Source organism: Hevea brasiliensis, chromosome 2, assembly GCF_030052815.1.
Source record: "Hevea brasiliensis isolate MT/VB/25A 57/8 chromosome 2, ASM3005281v1, whole genome shotgun sequence".
Lineage (NCBI taxonomy): Eukaryota > Viridiplantae > Streptophyta > Magnoliopsida > Malpighiales > Euphorbiaceae > Hevea > Hevea brasiliensis.
Window position 1 is genome coordinate 114,703,051 of NC_079494.1, and position 24,875 is coordinate 114,727,925.

The window sequence follows — 24,875 nt, forward strand, 5'->3', positions numbered from 1 at the left end:
TTTGCGTTTTCAGTCATTTTAGCACTTAGCAGAATGAGCAACACTACAATGGATGTTAGTGAACTAGCAATATATATATAGTTGCTAGAATTTTTTTTTTTACTTTTTTATTTTTTATTTTTGGGAGTGCCACATTAATTGATCTAATGCTTTAGAAAAACTTGCTATGGATGATGTAACAATCCAAGTGTGGGTGCCTACTCCATAATGCCAGCAAGTCCATGTTAACGTCTAATCTAGAAGGAAAAGAAGCAAAAATAAGTTACATTAGAAGTAGTCATCAAATGCCTCTTCTTTATCACCATGCCTCTTCTCGGAACCTGCATAATGCAACCCCAAAGAGAAAGATACAAGACATGATCACAATCAGCACTCTGTCCGAGCAAAACCAAGAAATTTGAATTTTAGTTTTCTTTATCAATGAAGCTAGTGACATTGTTATAATAGCGAATGAATTGCTGAATCATATGATTGCTTTCCCCAAATGAATTATTAATTACAAATAACTTTCTAGTATGTGCTTCGTTGCAGAAGATTCTTAATTGCAAATACAGTTTACATCTAAAAAACAAAGACTAACCTGAAATTTCTGTTGTTGAAAGATCCTTTACGTCATTTGGAGAAGATAAGTCATCTGAGGCTGGAGATAAAACTGGCGCTGGAAATGAGAAATCAGAGTCACTGGCTAAGGCATCAGAGTTATCAGAAGCAACATCAACACGAACATCTGAAGCAATGCATCTAGAAGTAGAAGTAGAGTTTGACGAAGTGTGCAAGATCATTTTCAGGTCTGTAAATTGGTCTGGGATGGAACAAAACATCCTAAGCCACACTAGAGCAAGTCTAGTATTAGTTAAACAAGATATTAATTTTACAAACTATCATGATTCATGTAAATGTATTATTGCATGTACCTAAACAAGCCATAGATAACAGACTGTAAATATGAATGTACAATGCAGGCACTGCCAAGGATGCATCATGTTGAACTACATAACTAACATCTGAAATGAAACTTGAAGATTTTGTTCCCAAAGTTTTCCACGCTATTACTACCTGTTCAAAGAGCCTTGAATTTGACGAACCCTTCTTTCAGTTTCTTTTAATATCTTACGTCTCTTTTCACTCAATTCCTGAGCTCCAGCATATTTCCTTTCAGAATTATCAGCTCTTTGTTTTTCTGCCCATAATAGTGCCTGTGTAATACAAAAATGAGGCCCAGCATATGTTAGAACAGGTCATTTTGAATTCAGGAACCATAAGAATACGAGTGCCATTTATTAATGAAATGAGAAATGTCAAAACAAATAAATAAATAACAGTTTTACATGTAACCTAGTGACGGTGTCTAGACTCTACAATGAGAAAGGTCATATAATCTATCCACATTCATATAATCTATTCACATTGATTTCTTCTTTTTCTTTTTCTCACTCAGAAACCAAATTTCTCAATCTTATTGTGCTTGATTAACTATTTTCAGAACTGATTTTCCTCCCCAATGGTTATCAGCTTTGCTCTTGATTGAAAATAATCATTTTAACTACACATTTATATCTTATATCTCTCATCCTTTTTTCAGTCACTCCAATTCAACATTTATTTAAAACTGAAAAATGTGAAGAATGATGGAATATCTCAAAAGGATAGGATATATCAACATCTCATCTTCTGTGGTGAAAGGATGTACTCCATTTTCTTTATATGCATCCTTGCGTTCTTTAAGAAGCACAGCATTCGTTTCATCAACTTGGTTTTGCAAATTTTTCAGGGAATGCAACAATGTTGTTATCTCTCGCCCTTTTGCTACTTCCAATTCAATCTGCATGTATGATTTTAAAGACGTGTTAGAGGCCATTTTATACAATGGTGAGTATTGTTAAGGTACTTTCTTTCAAGTCATTAGGGGCATCATTATTTTTATCCTAGGTGATGTTTAGCAAGGGGGACCAGTAGCATCATCCAATCAGGCCAAACCATCAAACAATATAAAAAAGGTTGGTCCACCCTGGCCCCACATTCTAGAGGAGAAGTCAAAGACTGCAAACTAACATATCTTGTATAAAGTGAAAATTGTTGACTGCATTATTATCTCTCACCCTCAATTGTTTTTCTGATTGCAAATGGCTTGTGAGTTCCTCCACTTGTTTTTCAAGTTTATCATTTTTTTTCCACAAGTGAATCTTCTTCTACCTCCTGAAAAGAATTGAAAATGCATATTAGCACACAGAACTGAGGGGAATGAAATTGAAGAATCCATTTCAGAGAAGTTGAGGTTTGATGCTTCTAGTCATCATGTAAACATAATACTACAATGTACGCAGCTCAATTCTTAGTACTGTTAATTGGTAACATAACCTTACCTGTTCATTCTTACTTTTTTGAAATATGTCCCTAGTTCTTAATGAGATGAGGTACTCAATTCAACAATAATCTTCTAGGAATTCTATTGGTATTGAAAAAAAGAAAACTAAGAACAGAAAGTCCAATTCTTCAGAAACCTCAGCAAGTTTTGTTGAGAGAAAAATTTGGTGGAAAGGAAAAGGAGGAAGGATGGGATGGAAAGTTGGTGTCTTTTATTGGTCGGAAGTAAATGATAATGGAAGGAACAATGTTTTATTAGTTGGCTCCTGTTTTAATCTGTCAAATTTGGGGGGATTGGTAATGGCACCGTCATTAACTTTCCATAACTGTATCACCCAATTAAAGGCATAATTACTTGGGATTTTCAGTCCCAGATCAAATTTCTTACTTCTCTCCATATGTTAACCACAAAGATTGAAGGAAAGATACGTTTCCCACCTATTCTTCTTCTTTCACTTTTGCACTTTCCTTCCTCCGGCCAAACAAAAGAGCCTAAGAATTCAACTTACTATACTGCTTACAGCTGACCACCACTTGCATACAATAGCAAAATTTTTCTTGCTGATGAAGTTACATTTTAATTTTGTCATATCATCTCCACCAGAGATCTCTTTGCAACTTCTCTATGTTGCTGCCACTGAAATGGGGATGCAACATAGGAGCACGAAAAATAGATTGATAATAAGCATGGTAGAGCACAATGATCAAAGTCCAATTCCCACTTTAAGATATAAACTTCTCAGTTCTGTAAATAAAGAAGTCCTCTACAGCTGTTGTGCTATGGAAGGATCCTAAAGGAGACTAATAAACCATTGTAAGCAAATACGCCAGCAACCCAAGGCACCACCAGTATAAACACCCATATTCAATCCTCAGAATTGGATAATAAATTTGTGATAAAGATCAAAATCACTATCTGGAGCATAATTGCATGGAATGGTTCTTAAAAGTATTTTTGAGTGTGGATTTGGATAAATAATGGGGCTTTTAACGCGCTGAGCTTACTTTGCTATTGGAAGCAAGGGAGACATGATCTCAAAGGTTATGTTTTACACTTGGACTAGACTATGATCTCAACATAAGATTAGTAGATACTTCACAAGCCCTAGAAAAACATGGGACAGTAGGAGTGATAAATGTTTAGACAAGCACTAGTGAAAGATACCAATCATATGCATGTTTGTTTACAATTGGATAGTTTGCCGAAAGCCAAGATAACAAAACAATTCAGCTATTAATATCGAGGCCTACCATTTTTAAGAGCATAGCGTGTCCCTCTGCTGTTCTTTCTCTCCAACTACATTGTGAAACAACTGATGATTCCTTAAGATTCTTATAGCATGAAACAGCTCTATGGGAGCGCCAATAGGCCTGCAAATATTTCTTTTATGTAATGATCATTTTGGCAGAACATGAAAAATAACTAGGTATGTCATTGGAAGGGACAAAAAAAATGAGCTACATATTTACCTGGACAGCTGTTGCTGCCTTATTTTGCTCTTTAAATCTGAATTCACTACGTGCAGCCATTGAATGTAAACCTGTTTGCAAGACAACAGCAGAGGACTTAATCTCATTATATGACCTTCTGGCCAATTGTCTACACAAATTCCTCTGAATTTTGACAGCTGCTGCCTCTTGTGTCATTTCCTTATACAATTGGCGAGTTTGTTTTCCTGAAATAAAAGCAATACTAACGTGAAAGTATAAAAAAAAACAACGGTGACCAACTGATCAAAGCCCTAGAATACATAGTTATTAAAAGTGCAAGGTGCATTAAGGCTCAAAGGGTTCCCGTAGTCCACGTGCAAGGTGCAAGCATGCACCTGATTGGCATGAGGTGCAAAAGAAAAAAAATTACACAACTATACTATATATGTCAATTCATATTTAAAAAACTAAAATATATATGTCAAAATTCCACTCCCCCCCCCCCCCACCCAAAAAAAAAAAAAAAAAGAATTATAAGAATATACTCATCATCAATAGTAACTTAGTTTTTTCATTGTGACAGAAGAAATGTGTTGTATGTTATCAATCTAACCTCTTTTCTTTCCTTTGCAAATTGATTATGGTCAAATAAACAATATGACATCAATTCAAACAAGCTAGGTTAATAGATAGCATTTTCTTCTATTAAAATTAAGGTAAAAGCAATTAAAAAATCCAAAAGAACAAAAGCAATTAGACAAGAGATAGGAACAAAAAGGCATATACAAAAAAGAAAAAAGAAAAAATAGAGGAGAAAAGGGAAAAAATTGGACAGTAAAGATAAAGTTTAATTAAATTTGGAAAATGATGCAACCAAAAAAGTGGAAAAAGGAAAGTCAACTCATGACAACTAGCTAATAGTAAATTTAGAAATAGAAATGTCAACAGATAACGAATAGATCATATGAAACCTGAAGAAGGAAAATCAACATGATTAACAAGATTTTAGGAACTAATCAATCTCATTCCAAAATCAAAGGAATTTTAGTCTAATGTTGAAAAGCATAATTTTAAACAATTAGGAAGGAACAGGATAGGAGGAGAATGCTGGTACTTGGAATGTTGGATCACTTATAGGAAAATTGATGGAGCTTGTGGATACCTTGTAAAGGAGAAGGATGAATATCGCTTGCATTCAAGAGATTAAATGGGTAGGAGAGAAAAGCAAGGAAGTGGGTAATTCAGGGTATAAACTGTGGTTTACCGGAAAGGAGAGGAACAAGAATGGAGTAGGCATAATCATAGACAGGACATTGAAAGATGCTGTAATAGCTGTGAAAAGAGTATGAGATAGAATTATACTAGTAAAGCTAATACTAGAAGGAGAAATAATAAATGTAGTTAGTATTTATGCCCCACAAATAGGACCAGATAGTGAGAGTAAACAAAAGTTTTTGGAAGATATAGATGATCTAATGCAAAGCATACCGAATGAAGAGAATGTTTTCATCGGTGGAGATTTGAATGGACATGTAGGAAGTGATAGGTAAGGTTATAAGAATGTTCATGAAGATTTTGGTTTTGGCAGTCGAAATGAAGAGGGAAAAAATATCCTGGATTTTGCTAGGGCATACGACCTAATACTAGCAAATACCTACTTTATATAAAAAGAGAGTCACATTTAGTGACTTTTAAAAGTGGGCAATATGGAAGCCAAATTGACTTCCTCTTAATCAGGAAGACAAATAGAGCTCTATACAAGGATTGCAAGGTCATTCCATGAGAGGCTTTAACAAGTCAACATCGGTTAGTGGTCTTAGATGTCAAGTTTAGGAACAATTCAAGTAAGATTAGAAGAAATAATGTAGCTCGAACAAAGTGGTGGGAGTTAAAAGGAGTAAAGCAAGTGAAGTTCAAAAATGAGCTTCTCGAGTCCGAAGCATAGAAGCTAGATGTGGAGGCCAATGATATGTGGATACAGATGGCATCAAAGATTAAAGAAGTAGCTAGGAAAGTACTTGAAAAGTCTAGAGGACATGGACCACCCTCAAAAAAGAGATGGTGGTAGAATGAAAAAGTACAAAAGGCAGTGAAGAGAAAGAGAGAATGGTATAAGAAATTACCTAAGTGTGATAAAAAAGAGACATATAAACAGTACAAGATAGCAAAGAAAGAGGCAAAAAAGGCAATTAGTCAAGCAAGAGAGCAAGCCTTTGAAAAGTTATATGAGAAACTTGGAACTAAAGAGGAGGAGAAAGATATTTATAGATTAATAAGGAGAGAAAAGAAATGTCAAGATCTCAATCAAGTTAGGTGCATTAAGGATAAAGAAGGAAAAGTATTAGTGAAAGATGAGGACATTAAAGAAAGATGGAGAAATTATTTTGATGATCTCTTTAACAATAGTCAAAGTGGTAATCGCGTGAATATAGACTACAGAGCAATAGAAAAGAATGTGAATTATACTAGAAGGATTAGATCTTTAGAAGTAAAGGAAGCACTTAAGAGAATGAAAGTAGGTAAAGCCTGTAGACCCGATGGAATACCAATTGAAATGTGAAAGTGTTTGGTAGATATGGGAGTAGCATGGTTAACTAAATTATTTAATAAGATTCTAAACTCAAAGAAAATGCCTGATGAATGGAGGAAGAGTATTTTAGTACCTATTTTTAAAAATAAGGGAGACATACAAAGTTGTTCAAACTATAGGAGAATTAAACTCATGAGCCATACTATGAAATTGTGGGAGAGAGTTATGGAACATCGACTACGTCATGACACTTCTATCTCTCCCAATCAATTTGACTTCATGCCCGGTCGTTCAACTATGAAAGTGATTTTTCTCATTAGAAGCTTAATGGAGAAATATGGAGATGTGAAGAAAGATCTATATATAGTTTTTATCAATTTGGAGAAGGCTTATAACAGTGTTCTAAGAGATGTCTTATGGAGAGCATTAGAACAAAAGGGGGTATCTATTAGGTACGTATATAAAAGTGTTAAAAGATATGTATGAAGGAGCAACTACTATTGTGCGCACAATGGGAGGGGACACAAGAGATTTTCCTATTTCAATTGGATTACACCAAGGTTCAGCTGTAAGCCCTTACTTTTTTATATTAGTTTTAGATGAATTGACGAAACATATACAAGAGAGTATGCCTTGGTGCATGATGTTTGCAGATGATATAGTTCTAATAGATGAGACATGAAAAGGAGTCAATAGAAAGCTGGAGCTTTGAAAAAGTACTCTAGAGTCAAAGAATTTTAAGTTAAGTAGAACGAAGACAGAATACACGTATTGTAAGTTCAGTGAAGGCCGAACTGGTGATAGGGAAGGAGTTAGATTGGATGGAGTGGTACCGCCCCAAAGTAATCACTTTAAATATCTCGGCTCAATCCTTCAAGTAGATAGAGAATGTGAGGAGGATGTTAGTCATAGGATTAAAGCCGGATGGTTGAAGTGGAGAAATGCCATGAGAGTTTTATTTGATCGCAAGATTCCCAATAAGTTGAAAGGAAAATTTTACAGTACAGCCTTACGACCGGTCATGTTATATGGTAGTGAATGTTGGGCACTGAAGGAGTCGTATGTGTCTAAGATAAGAGTTGCGGAGATGAGAATGTTAAGGTAGATGAGTGGTCATACTATACTAGATAAAATCCGCAATGAAAATATTAAAGAAAAGGTAGGAGTAGTGCCAATTGAGGATAAGTTGAGAGAAGGGAGATTGAGATGGTTTGGTCATGTGAAGCGTAGACATACGGAAGCTCAAGTTAGACAAGTAGAGCACATTAAGTTAGAGGATAGAAAGAAAAGAAGAGGTAGACCTAAACTGACTTGGAGGAGAGTAGTACAACATGACCTAGAAGCATTACACATTTCTGAGGATTTAACCCAAAATCGTTTAGAATGAAGAAAGAGAATCCATATAACCGACTCCAAATTCTTAGGATAAAGGCTTAGTTGAGTTGAGTTGTTGAAAAGCATAATTTTAGCATCTTTCTTTGTAATGAGCTTAATCTTGTATACCTTCTTTAAACATGTACAATGTCTGTGCATAGATATATACAGCTCAATCTCTAGGAGATAATTAAGAAAATTTTGCTGAAATTTCTGCCAAATGTTTAGCCTAGGTGTGTGCCTTGTGTTTTGCTTGAGGCATGTGCCTTTGAACGTCACCCGCCTTTCAAGGGCTAAGGCACTTGGCCCAAGGCATGCCTTAAGGATCATTTAAACATAAAGGTTGAATGTGACCAAATTATCATGGAAAAGAACAAATTCTTTCAAAATGCATCAGCTGAGAAATTCACCTACATTTTCAAGAAAAAAAAGGCTTCATTATTGTCAATGGACTAACCTCTCCATCGAGACTGTATATGAATAGAAGCCTGCCGCTTAAGAATGTAATTTTTACGAGTAAAACGAGTGTTAACATGCCTCTGGAAAACTATTGCTGCTGCGAAGTACTCTTGCTCTATGTGCATCTAACTCAGCCATCTGACCAGTTCTTAGGAAAACCTTTGTATTTCCCAACTGCAAAACCATTTGTGGATTGTAAAATATAGATGGGAAGGATATAAAGGATGTAAATGATAAATGGCATTCAAAAGTATGAGTTCTTAGTAGGTATTTAAATCTTTCTTTCCTCCTTTTTCCTGTCTCTTTTGAATATTGATAAATGAAGAGATATATTAAAACAATAACAACAACTAAGCTTTAATCCTAAACTATTTGGGCTCAGCTACATGGATCCTTTTTCACCATTAAGCTTTGTTAGACACTAAGCCCACCTCAATATCGAAAACTTGTAAATCCTGAATACTACTTCCTTCTCTTTGCCTATGTCAATTTAGCAAAACATAACCAGTCCCAAACCCAGATAAAGGAGAGGGTTGTGGTAGGTTGACGGCAAACGTAAAATTTAGTCATTTCTTGTGATAAGAAATTTATTAAAAGAGAAGCAAAATTTTGGGTAGTAGGTGGATGATACTTCCTCAATAGAACAAAAATGAAGTAAACAATAAGAGACTGTGTTGGAAATCATGTATCAATAACAAACAAAATTCTTAGTTTGGCATTAAGAATATAGGTGAATAAGAAGTACTGAGGCCAGTGTGCATATCTGGATTACCATAATTTCCAGTGACAGAGATAAAATTGATATAGTATTTTTTGCTGGTAACAGTTCTAATATTACCTGATACCCAGTAAGCTCCATCTTTTCAAAAATCCATTTGCATGCTACCTTCTCTTCATAGCTGGTCATATATGAAAAAATTTCAGAAGTGCAAATGAGTTTCAGGAGAACTTTGAAATTGGAAAAGCAAAAATGTAAAAACTGTTTCTATTCAGGGTAGGACAGAAAGTAATACTTACTTCCCCCTCCAAATCTCTGGTGCAAGCATTCCAAACCGGTGTAGGACTTCAGAAAAAGTCATGTGAGTAGGGTATCCAGAACATTTGATTCTGATTGCCTCTAGAACTCCCTGGAAAAATAACAATACCATAAAATGAAAAAACAATTAACTCATAGCAAGCTAGGGTTCAACAACACTCCAAATTTTACTTACACCAGAACGTAGTTGTTGCATGACATTGATGCTATCAAATATAGCAGGCTCTAAAGTGTTATTTGGTTTAACACATCTAATGTAGTGGGGCTCTGTAGAGTTTAGAGTATCCATTAACTGCTGCAGTTGTTGCTGCACAAATTAGATCATAACATCAGGTTTTATGTTTTCTGAGTGTTACAATATCAAATTTTTAATGCAAAATAACATGGCCTGACCCATAAATAAATTAGTAAATTACCTTCCAATGTGTATATTACTGTACTAAAAGTTCCACCATGTGTCTAAAAGATGAAGACAAAGAAGATACCTTAAATCGCAATCCGATGGAGGAGAATTTTGATGGTTTGGCTGTCTCCTCAGAAAATGAATGAAAGAGGCCTGAAACAAAAGAGCATTTGGAAGAACTCAACAAATCTTGATGTTCAGGTACAACAGTCTTTGTTTTTGTCTAAAAATTGATCAGACTGATATTGAACCTGAAATGCATGAAATGATAAAAAAAGTTATAAACAATATAAAATAAAGGTACAGCTATGAAAAGTTCGAGCTCATGTGAGGATGAACTTAACAATTATTAGATTAAATATTTGCATCTAACTTCTTGCATTCATTATATATACTCAACTCAACTCAACTCAACTAAGCCTTTATCCCAAAAATTTGGGGTCGGCTATATGGATTCGCTTTTTCCACTCTGAACGATTTTGGGTTAAATCCTCAGAAATGTGTAATGCTTCTAAGTCATGCTGTACTACTCTCCTCCTAGTCAATTTAGGTCTACCCCTTTTTTTCTTTCTATCCTCTAGCCTAATGTGCTCTACTTGTCTAACTGGAGCCTCCGTATGTCTACGCTTCACATGACCAAACCACCTCAATCTCCCTTCTCTCAACTTATCTTCAATTGGCACCACTCCTACCTTTTCTCTAATACTTTCATTACGGACTTTATCTAGTCTAGTATGGCCACTCATCCACCTTAACATTCTCATCTCTGCAACTCTTATCTTAGATGCGTAGGACTCTTTCCCAACACTCACTACCATATAGCATAGCAAAATTTTCCTTTTAATTTATTGGGAATCTTACGATCACATAAAACTCTCGTGGCACGTCTCCACTTCAACCATCCGGCTTTAATCCTATGACTAACATCCTCCTCACATCCCCCATCTACTTGGAGGACTGAGCCTAGATATTTAAAGTGATTACTTTGGGCCATTCAAACTAACTCCTTCCCTATCACTTGGCCTTCAAACTTGCAATGCATGTATTCTACTTAACTTAAAACCCTTTGACTCTAGAGTACTTCTCCAAAGTTCTAGCTTCCTATTGACTCCTTCTCGTGTCTCATCTATAATATCATCCGCAAACATCATGCACCAAGGAATACTCTCTTGTATATGTTTCATCTAAAACTAATGTAAAAGGTAAGGGCTTATTGCTGATCCTTGGTGTAATCCAATTGAGATCGGAAAATCTCTTGTGTCCTCCCTAGTTGCTCCTTCATACATATCTTTCAATACTTGTATATACCTAATAGATACCCTCTTTTGTTCTAACGCATTCCATAAGACCTCTCTTGGAACACTATCATAAGCCTTCTCCAAATCAATAAAAACCATGTGTAGATCTTTCTTCCCATCTCTATATTTCTCCATCAAGCTTCTAATGAGAAATATCGCCATAGTTGAGCATGAAACCAAATTGATTGAGAGAGATAGAAGTATCATGACGTAGTCGATGCTCCACAACTCTCTCCCACAACTTCATAGTATGGCTCATGAGTTTAATTCCCCTATAGTTTGAGCAACTCTGTATGTCTCCCTTATTTTTAAAAATAGGTACTAAAATACTCTTCCTCCATTCATCGTGCATTTTCTTTGAGTTTAGAATCTTATTAAATAATTTAGTTAACCATGCCACTCCCATATCTCCCAAATACTTCCACACTTCAATTGGTATTTCATTTTACCTACTTTCATTCTCTTTAGTGCTTCCTTTACTTATAAATATCTAATCCTTATAGTATAATTTACATTCTTTTCTATTGTTCTATAATCTATATTCATGCTATTTCCATTTTGACTATTATTAAAGAGATCATTAAAATAATTTCTCCATCTTTCTTTAATGTCCTCATCTTTCACCAACACTTTTCCTTCTTTATCCTTAATGCACCTAACTTGATTGAGATCTTGACATTTCCTTTCTCTACTCCTTGCTAATCTATAAATATCTTTCTCCCCTTCTTTAGTTCCAAGTTTCTCATCTAACTTTTCAAAGGTTTGCCTCTTTCTTTGCTATCTTGTCATATGCCTCATTATTATCACATTTAGGTAATTTCTTATACCATTCCCTTTTTCTCTTCTTTGTACTTACTCATTCCACCACCATCTCTCTTTTGAGGGTGGTCCAAGTCCTTTAGACTCCACAAGTACATTACTAGCTACTTCTCTAATCTTTGATGCCAACAGTATCCACATATCATTGGCCTCAATATCTAGCTTCCATACTTGACTCAGAAGCTCATTTTTGAACTTCACTTGCTTTACTCCTTTGAACTCCCACCACTTTGTTCGAGCTACACTATTTCTTGACCTTACTTGAATTGTTCCTAAACTTGACATCCAAGACCACCAACCTATGTTGACTTGTTAAAGCTTCTCCGAATGACCTTGCAATCCTTGCATAGAGCTCTATTTGTCTTCCGGTTAAGAGGAAGTCGATTTGGCTTCTATGTTGCCCACTTTTGAAAGTCACTAAATGTGACTCTCTTTTTATAAAGTAGGTATTTGCTAGTATTAGGTCGTATGCCATAGCAAAATCCATTATGCTTTTGCCCTCCTCATTTAAACCAAAACCTCCATGAACATTCTCATAACCTTGCCTATCACTTCCTACATGTCCATTTAAATCTCCACCAATGAAAACATTCTCTTCATTCGGTATGCTTTGCATTAAATCATCCATATCTTCCCAAAACCTTTGTTTACTCTCTAGTCCTATTTGTGGGGCATAAGCACTAACTATATTTATTGTTTCTCCGTCTAGTACTAGCTTTACTAGTATAATTCTATCTCCTACTCTTTTTTTCAATGTCCTGTCTATGATTATACCCACTCCGTTCTTGTTTCTCTCCTTTCCAAACCACAATTTGTAATTACCCACTTCCTTACTTTTCTCTCCTACCCATTTAGTCTCCTGAATGCAAGCAATATTCACCCTTCTCCTTTCCAAGGTATCCACAAGCTCCATTAATTTTCCTGTAAGTGATCCAACATTCCAAGTACCAACCCTGATCCTCCTCCTATCCTGCTCCTTCCTAATTGGTTTCCTTCTATGATATCTTCTATTATTTTCTATGTCTATCTTGTGTTCTGTTCCACTATTTATTCTATTATCTGTCTTATGGACTAACTTCTTTACCCACACTCGTCCATGATGTGGGAACCCTTGCTCACTTAACACCACAACACCCTTGCATATTTATAACTACATCATTAGTAGAGGACGCCTCAACATTTATATCATTTGAATCCATATCATAGGGTGTGACGAAATTTTTACGCTGGTTGTCACCTACCGCATTCATTATATATACTTTAATTAATTTTGCACAGATCTCAATACAAATATTTGATCTTTGATCTAACGGTTATTAAACTCGTTCTCATATGAGGTTGAACTTATATTAGATGCATCCACTAAATCACACGGCCAAATATAGGCACAGCAGCTTACTTCTACTGGTAAAATCTGTGTGAGTGAGTTTTGGCTTAAAAAATTGCTTGTGATCTTTGCAAGTTCTCTGCAAATGTCTCATGAGTTGACTTTGGAAACATACTGCAAGCAAGAAACGTTCACCACATCCAGTCAATTAAAAAACAAAAAAAAACACCAGAGCCTTCTCGGAAATACCTTTTAACTGGAGAATGACAAAGAAAATTTAAACTCCCTAAAACAGATCCCTTAAATATCACAGCCCAAGGACAAAGGAATTTTATCATACCATGCTTCATCAAGCAGGGCAATGATCCCACCTGTTTTCTGCAAAAGCACTATGAATTAGATATCTGTGCATGAAAACCAATTCTGTAGTTCATCCATTAAAAGTGAAATGCTGACTAAGCAATTCAGTCATAGAATAAAACAATATTGATACAGAGAATGCATCATTTCAAGAAATTATCCATACATCCAGATCAGAAAAAAAAAGTTAATGCCAAAGCTACTGACTGCATTTTTTTTTTTTTGTTGAAACTTATGCCCTGTACCTTTTGATGAAGTAGAAATCTAAACAAAAATATATAGATGGTCCAAATATAACAAGAACAGGTAGAATAAAATTTACATGGAAAATAATGTGCAATTTGACAGCATGGTAAAGGTATCACCCGGTTAAGGTCCCAATGAAATGGGGCCTCAAGGGAGAATTTGGAAGGAGTCCTACCCTTGAGCATTTTTGCAGTAGTGAGTATTCTCAAGACTTGAACCTGCACCCTTGTGGTTGCAAGTCTTAAGACTTTTAACAGTAAATGTCTTTATATTTGAGAACATCATATAAAATATATTTTAAATTGTCCAGCCACCAAATCACCAACTTATTGGTTAACTGCACTTTGCATTATAAGAAGCACCACAACCAGAATAAAGTTTCAGAAACAGAACCTTTGCTTCAGTTAAAATTGTAACAAAATTGCGATGAGACCTATCCAATAGAAGGTGAAAAAGAATAGTGTGGAAACCTTCTCAATAAGGTCCAGAATATCTTGGTTATCAACAAAATCTATGTAGCTCCAATCAATTTCCTCTTTTATATACTCTTGTTGAACCATCTTGAACACATGCTGAATGGCACCACAACCACAAAGATTATACAGTGACAGACATAAGCATTCCAAAGTAGTCAAATATGACTACCCTCATGCCTGGTTGAAATGTTGTTGCAGCTTTTCATTTGTTAAATTAATGCAAAACTGTTAAAAACTGTCCACGATAATAAACGTAATCAAGTTAGAATGAGTATATAGCCAAAAGAGGTAATGATGTAGAACACAATAGAACACACAAAAAGAATGAGAAACAATTCTCAAAATTTGTATTAATTCTTAAAATCAATTCTCATTGTCAATAATAAAAGTCTATCGAAATACTTAAAGGACATAGGCATTTACAGTAGAATACTTAACTTTGCTACTACCAGGATTTGGAATTCCAAGCCAACTAATTTTCCTAAATAAAAATAAAATACTACTTCCTGAACTTCTTAATATTAATAACATCTATATTAAAGAATTTAATTTTACAATCAAAATTAAATAAAAATAATTCCTAATTGAATCTTCCTTGACTGCAACATTCTCCCCTAATTGGAGAAAACTCGACCTTGAGTTTTATAGTGTTGAATAATCAAGAACTAAATTAGGAGAACAAGCAAATCTATCTTCTTGGATGGTTGCAATAAGATTGAAACATCATTCTTTTCTTTACATTCTTGGAAACATCTAAACATATAAAATCAGTCACAACTACAATTGAAAGACTCTTCTATTCACCAAGAACAAGAGAATTAAATAAATCTTCAATTTCCATTTTCGTCTCCATTCTGAGGCGCGCCCGAACTCGAAAAGGCAAGAGATGCCAGGTATTGGGAGGTGCTGTCTCATGCATATAATTAACATATTCTGTTTTTTTTTTAAAAAAAAAAAAGATTAAAAAAAGCCCAACCCTAGCCTCTCATTTTGACACCACTAGCAGCTAGAAAACAAGGTCAGACCACAACAACACCTGCACAGGTAATTTTCTCTCATCCTTCCTCTCCCTTTCTCTCATCTTTTTCTTCTTTCCTCTCTCTCCTCTCCTCTTCTTCTCTTCTTCTCACTTGGCGCAGCAAAACAAGTAAACAACACTTGCACAAGCCCTTTTTTTTCTTTGTAATTTTTTTCTTCTTTTCTCTCCTCCTCCTATCCTATTCTTCTCTCATTCACGCCATCTGCATAGCATCTGCACTTTGTAATTTTTTTTCTTCTTTTCTTGTCTGTTCTTCTTCTCTCACTCATGCCACCTGCACATTTTTTTTCTGATTAATTTTAACTTGAGCATTTTCTCTGTATGCTTGGTTGGTCACCGAGTGGTAGATTTAGACATCCACCGAATATTAGTAGAATTATTAGGTGGTGATTTTAATTACAAAATGTGCAATTTGATATAGACATCTGCACAGCATCTGGACTTTTTTTCTTTGTAATTTTTTTTCTTCTTTTCTCTTCTCTTCTTCTCTCACTCATGCCATCTGCATTTTTTTTCTGTTTAATTTTAACTTGAGTATTTTCTTTGTATGCTTGGTTGGTCACCCAGTGGTAGATCTAGACATCCACCGAATATTGGTAGAATTGTTAAGGTAGTGATTTTAACTAAAAAATGTGCAATTCGATCTTGACTATATATATATATAGTCTAGGCAATTTAGACTATGGCGCCTCACCTTGCCTCTTACCTTAATAAGGCTAGTGGTTTCAACTTGCAATCAGACCATAGCAAGGCCATGGCTAGGTCTACCCGACCCGATGTCTACCCGACCTGATGTTGTGAAGTGCATGAGTGGTCTAAAGTGCAATCTGATAGCAGGAACACGTTGGTTGGCGTTCAACGAAGCTCCAATAAGTATTACACTATTGGAATGAGGCAGGAGACTATATGGGTCAAAATACGACTCAATGAGCTCCAGTAGTAACATAGTTATTAAAAGCTCAAGGCGCACCAAGGCGTCGAGGGGTCCTGGAGATAGGTGCATGGCGCAAGGCGCAAGCGCGCAATTGAGAGTGGCAAGGCACAAAAATTGAAAAAAAAATTCATAAAAATAAATTATATAAGTACTATAAATTTAATTAAGATAATATTAATTACATATAAAAGTATATGCAATATATTATTTATTTTATTACTTATTTTTATTTTATCACACCACTATCATTTTCTATTAAATTACATACATGAGTAAAAATTATCATTAAAATGCTTATATGAGTTTTATTTTTAATAAAATATAATATTAAAATTATAATTTTAGTTTTCTATTGTACTAAAATTTTAATTTGTTACTGTATATTTAATTTAATAAATATTTTACTAAACATAACTAATATCATAATTATTTAAATCGAATTCTCTAAAATTATTATGAGTAATTATTTATTCATTTAAAAATAATTTACTTTTAATATTTCTAACTTATGAAAAATTAAATAAAAAAATACATGAAAAAAATACTAATAAAATATATTAGCACTAAATTAGATTTAGCCCAATAACCTACACTTCAATTTAGAGCTCTAAGCTCTAAACACTAATAAGCCCATTACCACCAACCCATTTAAATACCAATAAAAGATCTAAATACTAAGAAAGCCGATTACCATTAGCCTAGTAAATATCAATAGAAGACATTCACCACTTAGCAGCCTACATTGAGAAGTAGGCAGCCACTTACGTCTCTTCTCCTACTCTTCTTCTTCTTCTTCTTTTTTCTCATTCACTTAGGCTGACCTCACTGGGGAGCGCCAAGGCACACCTTGTGCCTGGGCGCACCTTTTGCATATCGCCCGTCTAGAGGGTTTCTAGGCACAAACTCTTGAGCCTCGTGCGCCTTGCACCTAACTATGAACAGTAGCAATGACATCATTGGTGAATGGAAAAACACAAGTAAGGTATAGACGATGAAATCTATTAAGTTTTGGTCGGGTTGTCATTTGGTTGAAATTTGACCCAATCAAATCTCAGTTTTCAAGAAATATCTGGTTTCTAGACTTATTTCAAGAGGATAATTTGATGCCAGGAAAGGGTTTGGCAATGGAGTTGCTATGGTTTGATGACCAGTGAGTGTTGATATAGTGAAGGACAATGGTTGGCCTTGTCGAGAGGCTCTATGTAGTGATGGTAGTGGAGAGGTTTTTTTTTTTTTGATAATAATAATAATAAGAAGAAGAAGAAGAAGAAGAAAGAATAGTCAACTAAGGGAAGGAAACCAACAACTTAGATTGGGTTCTAATTGCTCACAAGCAACAGATCAAACTGATTTTGACATTAAATTGATGTAAGGATAAGAAACAATTCTCAAATTTTCAATAATAAAAGTCTACCAAAATACCTAGAGGACACAGGTATTTATAATAGAATTGTTAATCCTACTAAAGAAGATGACACTTAAACAAATATTAATAGGAATCCTAAACCAATTCAAACTTCCTAGATAAAACAAAATACAAATTCCTAAATAATAATAAAATTCTTAAACTTCCTTATACTAAAAAATCTAAATTAAAGATCTGAATTTTACAATACTTCATTAGGTAAATTTAGTATTAGAATTCATTATACCAATAACTACTTATAGTCACATCTTTTGGTCCCAAGTTCCATCAGTTTAGGAGGTAAAGCTCAAGGCACTTCATCACAAGTTGGGCAAGAAAATATATTCTAGAAACTACGATTCCGAATGATCAATCCAGGATGTTAGTACATGTATTAACTTTAGATTAAAAAAAGATCTGGAACATGGTGTACTTTTGTTCCAAGAAACTAATTTTTGCATTTCAGAAAATTTGTTCTTTTTCTTCACTTCTATGATAAATTATGAACCATACTAGAAATGATGTAGACACTTTACAAATAACAAAGCTTTGGGCCAAACAGGGGCTAAAACCAGAAGATCATACTGTGATCTTGCATTGGGATATTAAGATTTTTAATGAAGCAACATATGTCAGTTGTCAAGAAGACCTTCCAATGATCCTACAAGACACCAACTGTGCTACAAGTCAAGATGGTGTACCAAGATCCTTTCCAATTTACCTATCATAGAAATCCTCATCTTGGGTAAGTTATATATATATATATATATATATATATATATATATATATATATAACTCAAAGAAGACCTTCCAATGATCCTACAAGACACCAAACTGTCACAAGTCAGTCAATGAGATACCAAGATTTCCAATTTACCTATCATATCAATCCTCATCTCTTCTTATAGATATATATATATATATATATATATACATACATATAGGGATATATCTGTGCATCAAGTATATATATTATATATATATATACATATAGGGACACATCTGTGCATCAAGTACCTGTTTGGACAAACATTACTTGTTAGTTTTAAAGCTTTCAAAACCATAAATGTCAAACACTCCTATTACACACATAATATGTTAAACGTGAAAATTTTCACATTTAACATATTATGTGCATATATATATATAACTTACCCAAGATGAGGATTTCTATGATAGGTAAATTGGAAAGGATCTTGGTATATATATATATACATATAGGGACACATCTGTGCATCAAGTACCTGTTTGGACAAACATTACCTGTTAGTTTTAAAGCTTTCAAAACCATAAATGTCAAACACTCCTATCAAATATTTTGAGTTGGGATCATGCCCAATGGAAACATTAATTTTATCCACTAACCTTAACACAAAAAAAGCTGATCCTTAGAAAGAAAATTTAGAAAATATGAAACATTGTTGTATTCTATTACACTACAAAAGAAGAAATCCAGACAGTGGCATCTTACCAATGAAACAACCGAGAATATATTGTCTTGGCTAAACCATCCCTGTTTACTGCTGCACCAAGAGGATCTAGACTTTTCTTGATAATTTCTTCTGGGGTTATCATTACACGCTGACATAATGCATCCTCCAATGAATGAGGATCACACCTGAAATAAGTATAAGACTTATTAATGCCACCATTGATGTACGAATTATAAATCTAACTGTGACCTCAAGGCTTCAGTCACACATGAGAAGCTCTGCTGTCATTCGAAGATGAAATTTGGACTCATCTTTTACAACTGATGTATCAATGTCTTCCTCCTTTGCAAAATCAATATTACCAAGATGAGGAATAGCAGTCACAAACCCTGCCTCAAGGACATAATATCACTCTCATTATATAAATTATAATAAAAAATCTAAATTAGAAAAATATAAAAAAACACATAACATGAAAAGCATAAAACTTGATAGACATAGAAAGCCCAGACCTGTTCTTCCTCATTTATTCCAACAATATCCATAGCTCTCCTAGTGACGAGATAATCATGGGCATCATTAACACCAACCAGTTCATAGCTAGTGGATTGGTTAGGATAATGAAACGATCTAGGATTTCCCAGCTTATACTTCTCAATCTCCTTGATAAGACTCAAAATCTATTAGCTGGAGTAAGGGACTAAAGCGTTTAATTAAGGAATATATACATATATATAGGTTATATATACCTCTTGTGGTGCAGCACATAAAAGGTAAAAACAGTGATGGTTGCGTTCAGGATCTGAAATTTGACAAACTCGAGATCTCTTAAGAAGGTAAGTTCTGATGGCTGCCCTGATATTCTTCCACTCTCATCAAATTGAATTTCAACAAATTTCCCGAAACGGCTGTGCCAATATAGTCAAAAAATTGTAAGTGTCTATAAACTGCCGATAATGAATTAGCAAAAAAGTTCAAATTGAATCATGCCCTCTTAACAGTAGGAAAATTTTAAAACAGGATAAGTGAAATAAATATAACTATTATTTCTAGATTGATTACTATCTTGCAACTTGTTTTAATATCACTTGTGGGAATAAGTCCCAGATCGACAGTGTACAAGAAAATTAAAGGACATATAAGTGTTGGCAAACTAAACGAAAATGGCTTAGGCTATTTTGGTGATGAGGAACCCAGTTTCAAGCCCAGTTTAATGTGTAGCCTGCTATTTTAATATTCACACTCTTGGGTCCATAGTTCTCAACATGGTATCAGAATAGGTCAATGCATGGTTTCAGTGTCAGTTCAATTGTCTCAATTGCCACTTGATAGGGAGTGTTGGAATATCACTTGTGGGAACAAGTCCCACATCGGCAGTATACAAGAAAATTAAAGGGCATACCAAAAAGGCTTAGCCATTTTGGTGATGAGGAGCCTAGTTTCAAGCCCAATTCAATATGTAGCCTGCTAGTTTAATATTCATACTCCTGAGTACATAATTCTCAACACAACTCAACTAGAAAGCATGAAAATATAAAAGTTTTCAGTATTGAAACCATTTTGGTGCTTCTACATGCAAACCCATCCTTTAGACAACTTCTTTTCTTTAGATCACAAAAACGATAACATTAAAAGGATCTACTATTATTACCCGGAAATGAAATGGAAATTAAATTATCTGTCATTGTCAAACAAAACAAAAAAAATCTGGCTTGTTGTCATGCTAAGTACTAAACTAAAGAGAGAGAGAAAGAAAGAAAGAAAAAGGACAATGCAGAGCTAGATAGTTTCTCACCTGGAATTGTTATTTCTAACAGTCTCTGCATTGCCAAATGCTTCAAGAACAGGATTTGACTGCATAACATTAGTTAGAATAAAAATCTCTACATTTGCCAAAGCTAAAATTCAAATAATGTAAATCAGATAACAGAAAGCAATCAAGTAGTCTTTGTTTCAACTTCAAATATACAAATGAAAAGGCGTAAAGGACTCTAGATCTCTTCATAGCAAGTATTAAGAAAGTTGATATTGTATTGTACTACAAAATCATATTTCATATTTCATATTTCAAAATTTAAAAGTTGGAAAGTTTATAACAGTTTTAGATAAATGTAGTTCTAGATTCCTTGAGTGTCTACATCATGCAGCTCATTGATACAAGGATACAAAACATACTACACATTGAAACTACAGTGAACAACAGAAAACCAGGGTCCGGTTTGAAACTGAAACCGACCCAGAACTGAAACCTGTCAAACCTAGTTTAACCAAAATTGGACCAGAACTGGTCATCGGGTTCGAGCCAAAACTGGTTTTTTCATTAAAAAGAAGAAAAATTACAAAAAAAAAATCAACTGTTGATTTGATCAAAATCATACGGAGTAGGATCAAATCGAAAAAAGAACCAGGACTGGGATGGAACCTTTGGTTCAGTCCCGGTTAGCCCTAACCTTAGAACCAGAACCTGCATTTCCAATCTGAAACCAGCCCACACCAAACCACCAGTCAGGTCTAACCAATGTATAGAAACACTCCATGAATTTAAACCCTAAGAAGTGTTAAAGCATTAGTTATTTTAAACCATAGTTATATCATCAACTTACTTCTAGGACTTGTTGTTCAATCGTCCGTCTTTCAGAGGCATTATGGCCACCCAAATGAGCAAGGTAGCGCATAAGCATTTTAGTAGTTTCAGTTTTTCCAGCTCCACTTTCACCACTGACCAGAATTGAGTTGCTTTTACCATCAACTTCCAGGTATGCTATATATTTTGGAGACAATTTAGTGTCATAGAGTTCTAGGAAGCAGCGAACCGTAGCTCATTCTTCCACCGAAGCTGAGTACAGGACCATTGGATTTGCTAGTACAGGACCACTGGACTTGCTATTACAGAAGTCACTTGGAATAAAACCTCGTTGCGTTAAACTGGTCACTTACCAAGTAGAACACCAACTTTGTAGTGTGACAACATAGGGGCGACATAACTCATAGCAAATCCAATATTTCACGGTCGCACAAAACACATGGAGGTCGACTATCACTTCGTTTGTGGTAAAGTGTCCAAGAAGGAACTGCAGGTTAAGTACATCTCCTCTCCAAGAAGGAACTGCAGGTTAAGCACATCTCCTCCCATCGTCAAATCGCAGATTTACTCACCGAGGCTGTGTCTAGAACTCACCATGAATTGCAACATCAGAAGCTTACAATTCGATACACCAGTGATTCGACTTGAGGGGGTGTGATAAGGATACATCTCATGTAATTCTATCTGTACATAAGTCTGATAAGGATAGCTATCCCTATGTATCTTATATTTATCACTTTGTAACAAACCTGCATGTACTTGTATATGTATTGGATAGTAATAATTTAAGGTAGTGTCATTTGCCCAAAGCTGTGCTTAGCCTCACTAGTATTACCTTATAGGATATTGCCATCAACAACTTCAATTATCTTCAGGCGACACCATCAAACTATGAGTACCTTAAAGCCTATCTGATTGTTAAAAAACAATTTTCATACACAAACCCATCTAAATGCTTAGCGCATATCTTCATTTCAACCATTATTGCTCACCTATGTTGCAAACTAGTCTACTGATTCTTACTCCTAATAAAGAAAATAACCAACTTTTTAAATCAGAGATCAATGTATAATCATCAATAATCAAATTAATGCCAAATTTGACCCACATTTTCGCAGAGAAATTTACTATGAAAACTAATCACTTACCATTCTAATTCCGAGAAGGACGATTCTGACTCCAATGCTGCACCGAATTCACATAAATCGCCGTACCGTGATCTTGCAGTTATCCAACTCAGATGCCAAAACGACGTAAGATTCTTGGTGAAGCAGAAGAATTGAAAGTAAGGGAAAAAGAAAGGAAAGAGGAAAAAAAAATTGCATTTTTCTTGCATCCTTTCTTCGCAGGGAAATTGTGTTCGTGTTTCGATCCTTGTGGAGACCATCGATTTCGCCATCTTGTGGTCTGTCTTTCGATCCTTTTTGGCGGTTCATACAAAATGAGATATCTTACGTTGTAAGAATAATAACAACAAGAATGGAACGTCTTCTTTCAAAGAACAAGCCAAGCTCTTCAAGAAAGCAACAAAGCAACAAGCTAAAAACTGAGCAATGTGACAGATTAGGGGGCTTCCAATTTCATGGAAGAGCTTAACTTTATCGATGCAGCTTTTTATCAACACCGGATGGTTTCCATGGGCAACGAGTTCCCTGGATTTCTAGGTAACAATCCTCAACGCTGGAATGAGTTTTCAATATACACTAATTGGGTCATACACTGATGAGTATGGAATTAATGCTGGAAAATGGGAATTTATTTTCACGTTTTTAATGAAGAGGAAAGTTTCTGATCTCAATCAGTTTTTAAAGAACACTGGAATTGATTTTGAAGATTTGAATACTGAGGAGTAATGGGTCGACATGGTCTTTTTCTCCAATATGATTGCACGCAGCATATAATTTTTCCTTGAGCGTGTAGCAAAATCAACGAAATATTTTCTTTATTTCTATAAAAAAAAAAATCAATTTGTATAGAATTTAATGGAATTTAAAAGAAATTTTACAAAATTTACATAACAATATTTTTTAATTAAATGACCATGCCAAAAATTCACTCAATCATCCATTTTCTCATATATCAGCTAAAATTTTTAACTCTGAAACCTTGACTATTAATGTAGTCAACAATAATTTACTACACCCACTAAATATCATTAATTAATTAAGAAAAATATTAGAAGTGGTCTAATAAGAATTCCTAATGACATTATTTATGATTTTATATAAATTTGAGATATATAAATTTATTTTATATTTATTAATTGATTTACATGTTTATTAATTGCTATAAATCACTTTTTTCAGAATAAATTATTTGTAATAAAAGAATTCAAATAAAAGAATTCAAATAAATTTTCATATAATAATACTTGATTTCTATTTTTTTAAAAATGAAAATTTTGAAAATTTTTTAAGTTTTAAGGGATTGAATTTTTTCATTCCAAATAGGAAATTAGGTAAAAAAATTTATTGACAAAGAAGATAATTGCGACTTATTAATTTTACTTTTGACGGTAATTTAAAATTGGGGACAAATAATTTTGATTATGAAATTATTTGTAAAAAAAGAATACAATTAAACCGAAAAAATCATTTATAAGAAAAAAATTCAACTAATATTTGATTTTTATTTCTTTTGAAATGAAATTTCAAAAAAAATTGATTTCTTTTCATTACAAACATGAGATTAAATAAATTAAAAAAAGGACAAAATGCTATTTAGACTCTTAAAAGTTATTCTAAATAGTCACATAAGTCCTTAAAATGTTTGGAAATCCAGATAAACCCTTCAACATAAACAAAAAAAAAAAGATTAAATAAACCCTTATACTATTTTGTGGATAAATAAATATTTAACTTTTAAAAATAAATATAAAAAGGATTGAACTATAGATAAAAATATGCTGACGAGGATTCTGTGTACTAGAAGATTTTCGTGTACGGTCTTAACTAAATTTATATTAGAGACAAATTATAATTCAATCTTTTTTTATTTATTTTTAAAAGTTAAAGAATTTCTTTATCCACGAAATAAAATTTTAATTTTTAAATAGAAAAGCGTGAATTATATGAAATTCAATTAAATTCTATATCATTAGTAGAGTAAATATAATATCAAATAGTGAAATTCATTTCAAATGAATTCTAATCATAATTCAATTGTCTAATCAAAAAACTATAATTCAATTAAAGTGTGGTCGAAATGAACCAAACATTATGCAAGATACTGGGAGTTAAAGAAAGTTGGAGGGGCTTATCAAGCAGGATCAGAGAGTTTATTAACAGCCAGTGTGTTCGCCAAGACGAAGACAATGTATTATGCATGGGATCGAGGAATCTAGATTTGTGGGGTTC

At 34.1% G+C, this 24,875-nt stretch overlaps 1 pseudogene; it reads right to left on the bottom strand.

Moving 5' to 3' along the window:
• Positions 1-150: 150 nt before the first annotated feature.
• LOC110644863 (myosin-9-like) lies at positions 151-21,906 on the bottom strand (annotated as a pseudogene).
• Between the last annotated feature and the right edge of the window lie 2,969 nt (positions 21,907-24,875).